Source organism: Schistosoma mansoni, chromosome 6 (assembly GCF_000237925.1).
Source record: "Schistosoma mansoni strain Puerto Rico chromosome 6, complete genome".
Lineage (NCBI taxonomy): Eukaryota > Metazoa > Platyhelminthes > Trematoda > Strigeidida > Schistosomatidae > Schistosoma > Schistosoma mansoni.
In genome coordinates, this window is record NC_031500.1 from 13,882,574 (window position 1) to 13,891,376 (window position 8,803).

An 8,803-nucleotide genomic window follows, 5' to 3' on the forward strand; every position below is an offset into this window, starting at 1 on the left:
AGCTTTCATCATCCTTCTGAACGACATCATCAGTACAAACTTCGGGTAGAAGTGAAGTGTTTGAAGCACGATGAAAGCTCCACGACCAAATCATTCAGCTCAGAGAACAAAACTCCATCAAAATCATCCAGCTGAGCTATAAATCTCCACTATCTCAAAAAGGTACTGAATTTGAGTTTCACTGTGACTATTAACAATGAAATACAAGCATATCCAACTGATGAATCTCAAGTAGAACGAAATAGATCTTTTAGAATGCACCACTAGCTACCATCAAATTCTGCTTAAAAACATTTTAATATTAAGTGGAGAGCTATGTAGTATCGGTTGATATGTTAGGCCCATATGCCTTATTCTAGCTTCTGGACAAACCAATTCACCTATCCATCTTGAGTTATATTTTGACCTTGTTAATTATTCACTTATTAACCCTGACTATTTTTATATGAGCGTATGTGTGTGTACACTTTTTATCCTATTCATCACATGTAACTATAAATATTGATTAACGCTTGATTAAAGCGAGCTGGCTTACCTGCCATCTCCAATACGTGTCATTTATGCTTCGCTCTCTGATATTTACTCATGCGCTTATAACTTTCTGGCCTGCATCATTTGTCAATAAAACTATAGTTGCCGCTTCTCTTTGCCTTCTGATTTTATGCACCGTTAAGATTTGTATTATAACGGTTATCGAGGTGAACGAAGCACGGCACTACAGTTATTAGAAACTAGGATGGAATGTAACAAATGATTGATCTTAATTTTATAATTATGAGATAGTCTCGACATATATGTCTATGAATAAATTTGTGCCTAGGTTTTATTTTTCAAGTCTTTTGATGAGGATGATATTTTTTTAAAAACCATGATAAGGAGACTGGACGTTTGTTTCGCCCTAATATGTGACCTATCAGCTACCGGTATCTGCAACTTGCCAGTGGTTGGCCCAGGATTTTCAGGTCTAGTGATGAGCGCTTAACCATTCATTAGTCTGGATTCCTAAACTCGTTCAGTTTGCGATTTTGCTTAAATATATCTCAAACCCACTACTTCAAACTCAATATAGCTGCACTCCAATAGTCATGTATTCACACAAGAACTCCCTGAATAACTACTACTCAAATTAGTCACTAGTGAGCACATTATTATCGTCAGTGTTAGGGATTTTTAGACATTGTCGATTTTTATAGTTTGTATCTGCAAATGACTTTAATTAGAATACTACAAGCTCCACGACCAAATCATCCAGCTCAGAGAACAAAACTCCATCAAAATACTACAATACTACAAACACTACAAGCCTGTCCTGTCGACATATAGAATTCAATTGATTACTACTAGTAAATCTCCTGTCGTCCGCTACACGTATAGTGTGGTTGTCGCTTTCTTCATGACCTGAGCTTTAACCTGGTAGTTATTTGTTATCGTTTCTTCTCATTAACTGACGAATAATTTCAATTTCAATGTATTTATGAAGTATCAAATGATCTAGGTACGAAACTTATGAAAATATTCTGATATTTTCTAATCTGTCTCAACTTAATTTTCTACATTCAAGGATTTCAGTGTTGATATACGTTTTTACTGATGTTCACGCAAACCAAAATGAAGAATGTGACTATTTTTCTAGTTGAAATGAACTATCTACAGTGCTTTATTATCTATGTATATATTTTATTATCGTTGAGAGCTAGACTTTACATAATGTGTATTAAATTTATTTTGTCGGCTCGCTAGATAAATTTGTCTCGAAAATCAAAGATGGATAGTGGCTAACAGTGGAATCCAGGACGTGCGTTTCGTCCTATTTGAGAATCGTCAGATGTGTGTACCTGAATCTCACAGTCGGTGTTCATTCTGCGACTCGAACTCAGTACCTTTCGCTTCAAACGCAATCGCGTTATTCACTCAGCTTCTGAGTCCTGATAGCCACTAGCTTGTGCAATAGGGTGAAGCGAAAGGTACTGGGTTCGAGTCCCGGAGTGAGTATCAACTCTCAGATCCAGATACATCCAGCTAACGAGTCACAAATAGAACGAAACGTGCGTCCTGGATTCCACTACTAGCCACTATTCGTCTTTGCTTATAATGCTTGTGAATTAAGGCTATACCGAGGCAATACGCACAATATGCACGTATGCCAATAAGAGACTGATCAATTGCAATCATAAACATCAATGGGAAGATTCAAATAAACGATACCAAGTGAATGGTTTCTAAAAGCTTCAGAAATCTACTTGTAATATTTAGGAAGCTTTAGCATCCGTCTGAGATGACTAAAATCACACGCCTTCACAAACTATCGGCTCACCAACTAAAAATAACTTGATAACGATATTGTCACACTTTTGAAAATGTGAATGACATTCATTTACAATCCACTTCAATAAAGAGGATTATTACAGATGAAACTAATTTAATATTTGTACATGTGTAATTTACATGCAGAGGGAAGAGACATGCATATTTATCAAAAACATACGCCTATATATATGTAACAGCAATTCAAATTCGTCGCCCTTATACACTGGCACATTACACATATTCATGTGTATAATGAAAGGTTCGAAAGTAAACAGAGGTCGAAAGGTCTTCATTAATTTTTTTCTAAGGAATTTTGTTTATTTAAACGCATAGTTTTCACAAACAACTAAGATACTATTCATAAGAAAAAATTGATTTTAATCAAGCATATTAAAAATATATTAAAACTAGGGGTAACAGAAGAAATAAAGATAATCGCCCTAGTTGTTTTATTAGAATTGAATTGTGATTAGTAGCAGAAACCAGAGCAGACAACTTCGTCCTACTAAGAACTGATCAGCAAGATTCCAATGTTAACCACTACCCAAATCAGATTAAAACATTTGATTAAATAAAACAGTATCGAATTAATCCTCGCAAAGATTAATTTTAACAATGAGACGATACAAACACACTCGGATGACTGGTTAGTCGTTTAAAGAATAGGCTAAATGGTATACTGATAAAAGAGGGATAAGTTAGTTCTGCAACTATCCCTAGTGATGATGATGATGATGATGATGATGATGATGATGATGATGATGATGATGATGATGATGATGATGATGATGATGATGATGATGATGATGATGATGATGATGATGATGATGATGATGATGATGATGATGATGATGATGATGATGATGATGATGATGATGATGATGATGATGATGATGATGATGATGATGATGATGATGATGATGATGATGATGATGATGATGATGATGATGATGATGACGACGACGACGACGACGACGACGACGACGACGACGACGACGACGATAATCACCTAATACTCATTTTACAGCTTCAAATAAATTATTTTTAAAAAACATGAATGCATAAAATATAAGTAGAACACTAAAGAATTCAGTTGCACGAAGTAATAAGATAGTGAAAATTTAGTAGTATAAATGATGAGCGTTTCATTCACAGTATGCTTGATTGTCAAACAACATTATCATAAAATTTTGACTACATTTAGAAGAACGAATTTATTTTCAATTCTAAATAGTCAATCTAAGCTAGATCACTATTGAAAACCTGGAAGCACTGGACTGCCGTTTTGTCCTAGTATGGGGCTACTCAACACTGCACAGCCATGATCTCGCAAGCAGGACTCAAACCCAGGATCTTTGGTCTTGCGCGTAAACGCAAATGATTTTTGAATTCAAGTGTTGAAAGGATATATATATATCATTTTCTCATTAGTTTCATTTTGTATCTTGATTCGCTATTCATTTGAAAATGCGGAACACTGATAACAAATACTACAAGTAGTCGCTGATAAGAAGTGTATCAACATGTACTACACTTTGAGAAGTAATAACTGAGAAAATAGAAGAAAATTTCATAGTGTATAACATTGACTTATACGAGTTAAAAAATTATTTGAAACCTAGGAAAACTTGACAGACACTTTGTTTTAGTTTGGGACTCATTATCTGTGTGTGTTTACCACTAAGTTGAGCATCCAGACAAGGATCTTCAAGTTTTATGGCAAGTGATTATTCTTTAAACCACTGGATTGGCATTCAGTTCATGACATTGTGCAATCATTTACTATTTCCTTCAGTGAGTAACTGTCTTACATTTGACATAGTTGAACTTCACTGATCATGGCTTCTCATTAAAACTCAATGAATTGCCCCTAGAAATCAATCACTAATAAACAAATGATTGTTATTAGTATAATAGATTTATGGGAGATTGCTAAACTTTATAGTTTAAACTTATTACTTACTTACTTTCGCCTGTTACTCCCAATGGAGCATAGGCCTCCGACAAGCAGTTTCCAACCCACACTGTCATGGGACTTCCTTTCTAGTTCTATTCAATCGCTGTTCATTCTTCTCATGCCTGTCTCCATTTCTCGACGTAATGTGCTCTTTGGTCTTTCTCTTCTCCTTAGGCCTTCAGGATTCTATATGAAGGCTTGTCCTGTGACGCAGTTCGGTGATTTCCTCAACGTGCATCCTATCCACTTCCAGCGTTTCTCCCTGATTTCTTCCTCTACTATAATCTGGTTTGTCCTCTCCCACAGTAACTTGTTGCTGATAATGTTTGACCAACGGATCCGAAGTATTTTGAGTAGACATCTGTTAATAAACACTTGTATCTTCTGGATAATGGCCTTCGTAGTTCTCCAGGTTTCCGCCCCATACAATAGAACTGTCTTGACATTTGTATTGAAAATTCTGATCTTGGTGTTGGTTGACAATTGTTTTGAGTTCCAAATGTTCTTCAGTTGTAAATATGCTGCTCTTGCTTTGCCGATCCACGTCTTTACATCTGCATCAGATCCATCACGTTCACCAATGATGCTGCTCAGATATGTAAAGGTTTCCACATCCTTCAAAGATTCCTCGTCAAGTGTAATTCGATTTGTGCATGTTGTGTTGTATCGGAGAGTCTTGCTTTTCCTTTTGTTTATATTGAGACTTACTGCTTCACCAAATAGAAAATTAAATGAGATACAATATGACCATGTGTGCATATATTATTTCAATGTAATTACATATATAAAAAATACATTAAAATAAATTATGGTCCTATATGAGGTTTATTCAGTTTCTGTAAGATAATAATCTTAAATTCACTTAGTATTGTTTATTTGAATCTTCCTATCAATGTTTAGGACTGCAACTGGTCAGTCAGTGAAAGGTACTGGGTTCGAGTCCCAGAGTGAACATCAACTCTGAGATGAAGGTACATCCAGCTGACGAGTCTCAAATAGGACGCAAGGCACGTCTTGGATTCCACTACTAGCCACTATCCATCTTTGCTTATAATAATCTTAGTTTAATGTAATCTCCTTTCTATACTTCATTAAAACAAATTTAGATTGGAGACCAAAATGTTTTTCACTATAATCATAGATGATGCTAGTTTGCCTTTGAACTACGATTGAATAGTAGTCTCCTTAAAACCATAAATACAATTAATCTTCTACTTCTAAACATATTCAAGATCAGTATATTATTAATGATTGAAGAAAATCTGTATAATCTTCAATACGCTTTATAATATGACTGGAGTTGTATAGATTAAATAAATAGTGACCTATATCAAATGAATCGATATTATAGGATTAGTCTATCGCCTTATCTGTACACCTTCAACTTGTCTCTAATCATTAGCCGATATCTTTATTTAATTTTTCTAGTATTGTAAAAATGGAATTCAGTTATTTGAATGAAACACAAAAAAATGGACAGAAATAATTCTGAATCATAGCTGCTATAAAGTTAAAACTCTGTTGCCGATTGGTAAAAATCAAGACGAACAATCATTTAAAATCAGAAAGGGTTTTGTGGATATTTCAGTATTTTTATAGTTGAAAGCATGAGTCAATTGAAGCTAGACTATCAAGGGAAACCTGGAAGCACTGGACGGCCGTTTCGTCCTATTGTGGGACTCCTCATCAGTGCGCATCTACGTCTGTTGTGAGATATCAACTCACTGAAGATAATTGGTGAACGGTTGATCAACTTCGTGGATTGGTTGGAGTTAGACATAAACACCATGGGGTGCCGGCTCAGTGGTCTATCGGTTAAGTGCTCTGGCGCGAGACTGGTAGGTCCTGGGTTCGAATCTCTCGAGGCGAGATCATGGATGCGCACTGCTAAGGAGTTCCATAATAGGAAGAAACGGCTGTCCAGTTCTTCCAGATTTTCCATGGTAGTCTAGTTTCAATTGACTCATGCTTTCAATCATTTAAAAGCTTTCTTTCCTTCAAGTTGAATACAAGAACATATTTCAGGTGAACAATTACTTAAAAGCTTTCTGTCTTTCAACTTGAATACAAGTAAAGATGAGAGGAAAGCGGTAAGGAGCTCTATTCTTGAGCATTTAGTTAATTCTAATCACTTCACTGATTTACAGTTTTAAGTTTATTGATAGCATTCGTCTAAATCTACAGAAATCTCTTATTAAAATAACAAAGCTATTGTTATTCATGAAATAAAGTCTTAATTGTATGTACATATGAAGTATTTCTAATCAATGTGTTTACTGTATCCTGAAATTATTCTTATTATAAGCAAAGATGGATAGTGGCTAGCAGTCCTAAACATCAATTGGATGATTCATGTAAACAATACCAAATGAATTTAAACTTCACCCAATTGCGCAAGCATATGAATGTTAAGACTCAGTAGCTAAATGGATAACATGCTGTCGTTTGAACTGAACGGTATTGGGTTCGAGTCCCAGAGTGAATATCAACTCTAGGATGCAGGTACATCCACCTGACGAGTCCCAAACAGGACGAAACGCTCGTTCTGGATTTCACTGATAGCCACTATCTATCTTTGCTTATAATGCTTATGAATTAAAGTAATATCGAGGGAATCCGTACACGATGCACATATACTAATAAGAGTCTGATCAATTGCAGTCATAAACATCATTGAGAAGATTCAAATGAACAATACCAAGTGGATTTATTATTATTATTTTACTTTCATTTCATTGGTTTCAATTATTTCTCATATCTCCATATTTTGTGCTCATAACTGGTTCTGATATTGTTTTAGTTCACTTAATCTCCCTATTGTATATATTTTTATCATTATTACAAAATGAACATTTTTATTATTGTACTATATTCACATTATAATCCATGGTTAACTGACTAACTATACATATATAATTAAGTCTAAATGCTTTTAGAAATTCAAATCAGGCTGACAGGTTAATAGTGAAGGAAAAACTTCGGCAGCAGCATATTTACAACTGAGGAACATCTGGAACTCAAAACCAGTCCTCGATTTTCCCTGCGTAATAAACATTCCTGCTGGAAGTGGATAGGACACACACTGAGGAAATCACCCAACAGCGTCACAAGACAAGCCCTCACATGGAATCCTGAGGGTCAAAGGAGAAGAGGAAGACCAAAGAACACATTACGTCGAGAAATAGAGACAGACATGAGAAGAATGAACAGCGATTGAATAGAACTAGAAAGGAAGTCCCATGACAGTGTGGGTTGGAAACTGCTTGTCGGCGGCCTATGCTGTATTAGGGGCAACAGGTGTAAGTAAGTAAGTAAGTTAATTCGACAGCCTGATCAAGCTTGCCGATCATCAGTTTGACAAAAACGTACATTGAATGTTGTAAATTCTACTATTTTGGATACTATTTTTCGTCATATAATAAAATAATTATCTGCAAACTACACATTCACATCAACTGCTTACAATCAATCACGCAAAGAATCAGTAAAAATATCCAAGAAGTAACATTATGGTGTTTCTTAAACTTTCTTATTCTTCCTAGTATTGTTTGTTTGAATCTTTCCATTGATGTTTAGGACTGCAACTGGTGAGTTTCTTATTGGCCATATGTGCGTATTGTGCGTATTGCCTCGATATAGCCTTAATTCACAAGCACTATAAGCAAGGATGGATAGTGGGTGTGTGTGGAGGCTAGGACGCGGATTTCAGCCTATTTGGCCCATGTGGAATGGAAGAAGCTACATCGCTGAGGTGGTGAGCATTGCTGGGACTGGTTCAAAAATATTTTCGCTGAAGACACCATAAGTTATCCATTCAGCTACTGAGTCCTGATAGCCACTTGCTTGTGCAATGGAGTGAAGCGAACGGTACTAGGTTCGAGTTTCAGAGTGAGTATCAACTCTGAGATTCAGGTACATCCATCTGGCGAGTGCCAAATAGGACGAAACGCTTGTCCTGGATTCCACTGCTAGCCACTATCCATCTTTCCGATTCTTCTGTTTGTTTTTTTTTGGGGGGGGGGGGAAACCAAAGGCAATTATCATAGAATTAACACATCACATATATATATATATATGAATGAAAAGAGATGTTTTAATGACAAACATGATCGTAAATACTTATGGATGAATATTAAAGCCAGCTAATCACTGTTTGCAATATACCTACGGGTGATAGATGACAATATTACAAAACTTATGCCATGAATTAGTTTCTGTGGTGAAATATAGTGATATAGAGTTAAAAATATTAGTACTATTATTCACTCATTAAAATTTTAACAAATATAATTTATCAGTATAAGGTTATGTAGAATGTTGAATTTTATTGTGATCACGAATTTATCGAAGTTAAATAACAGCTGATAACCTAGAAGCATTGAACAACCGTTTCATCCTAGTGTAAGACTTCGTAGAAGTGCATATTCACTACCACACAACCGTGAATCAAATCCAGAACTTTCGGTCTCGCTCATGAACGCTTAACTTGTAGAATGATGAGCCGTAATCTTAAATTGAAAACTATCACGTGCTTATAAA